At 30.2% G+C, this 1742-nt stretch overlaps 1 protein-coding gene across 1 annotated transcript in view; it reads right to left on the bottom strand.

The window, feature by feature from the left end:
* The window catches only part of LOC119592666 (mitochondrial coenzyme A transporter SLC25A42-like), a 33247-nt gene that overhangs the window by 30746 nt on the left and 759 nt on the right, over window positions 1-1742 (bottom strand). The window lies entirely within an intron of this gene.

Below are 1742 nucleotides of genomic sequence, written 5' to 3'. Positions count from 1 at the left end.
CTCTCAACACTGAGGGATGATACTAAGTCAACAAGATTTTTTTTTCAGCAAGTAGTCAACTGTGAGGCCACAGGAGCTGATAAGGAAAGTGATAAGTCAGAGTGATGGCTACACAAGCTGTTGAACCTAAGTTGCACAAACCTTGGAGCATAACAACACTGAATACTGTAAGAGGTACTGTATGCCTTATTTCAAAAAATAATAATATTTACATTTAATAAATATCGTTTTCTTAAGGGCAGCCACATATGATCTGAAAGGAGTCTGTGAACTTCTATAACAGAGAAAGTATAATTAAATGTGATTATAAAATGAAACACAAAAAAGGGAAAATTATACATGGATAAATCAAGTCTATACAATAATCCATAGACATGAAAATAACCATCAATTCAAAACTTGAAAAACCTATTCACAGTATTTCTAATTCTGTTGAAATATATCCATGTTGTTTATGTTTAACTGCATATTACTAGATTACAATAATATGACCAGAAGCAATTTATACATAAGATGCAAAGCTCTAATGTGAAGTGTAATTTGGTGCATAGTTAAAATTGCACTAACACCTGTAATAATAAAAATAAATATATAATGACCTCAATTTAACTGTTAAATACTATAGTTTTTTCCCAGTTAAAGCTATTTTAATACCAAATACTTTGGGGATGGGGGTGAAGTAAGATCATCACATTCCATTTTCCAAATTGTTTTTATTGGGTAAGTATAGAAGGACTTAACAAATGAAAGATAGAAAGATAAATTATATGAAGATACAAATTAGACTAATTAATAAAATATTATTATTTACTTTTATCAATCTAACTCCTCTCTAAATCAAATTACTCCAGAGATACTGTTCAGATAATTATGAACTTATTTGATTCAGTGAGATAACCATACTCTCTTATCTTTAGACTTAGTCCTACATATCTACAGATTATGAATTAACTTCCCATGATGACCTTATGATGGCCTACATTTGTAGGCTATACAAGATATGCAGAATAATTATATACATCTGTAAAAATGACTATAAAACATACACATGATGTTTAATTCCTGGCTCTTGCTGGATGTTAATATGCAACTTAAATATAACATTTAAATATAGAGAAAATAAAAATTAAAACTACTTAACTATAAAAAGAAGTATAATAAACTTAAAGAGTTGGTGTTGGTTGCATATAAGGAAGTACAAGATGTACTTCTTTGCAAGTCTGTGATGACTTGCATAAATGAACTTCCCTATGAAAAGTGAAAAATATATATTTGATATAAGTAAATGCTGCCTTGCCTTTGACACCATCAAAGACCAGCACATCAACACCATGTATTCTGGCAAAAATGAACTTGCAGACCTCCTTATAGATTTATCATGTGAGAAGCTAGTCTCAGCTCGATCCTACCAGAGCATATAAGGTGTTTTTTTTTTTTACCGTTAGGCATGGCGCTACTATCAGACTGGGCTTCAAACTACAGCACTCTGAGGCATTTATATATTTATTTATTTTATTCGTGCATATCTTTTATACATTTTTATTTTTATTCTATCTGTTGTTTTGTGAATTTCATCCATATCTATTCAACCCTTTTATTTTTATTTCACTGACGTATGTAAGTAATTCAGTATTTTATTTTAAGAGTATTTGGAGACTAAATGAGTGCCAAGGCTACTGTTTTGTAGCCTAATAAAAGTACATTCTGAGACACGATACAGAAAAAAAAAATTTCCCTCTGAC

This window comes from Penaeus monodon, chromosome 30 (assembly GCF_015228065.2).
Source record: "Penaeus monodon isolate SGIC_2016 chromosome 30, NSTDA_Pmon_1, whole genome shotgun sequence".
Taxonomy (NCBI): domain Eukaryota; kingdom Metazoa; phylum Arthropoda; class Malacostraca; order Decapoda; family Penaeidae; genus Penaeus; species Penaeus monodon.
The sequence above is the reverse complement of the archived record's forward strand: the minus strand, read 5'-3'. Positions and strand labels throughout refer to the sequence as shown.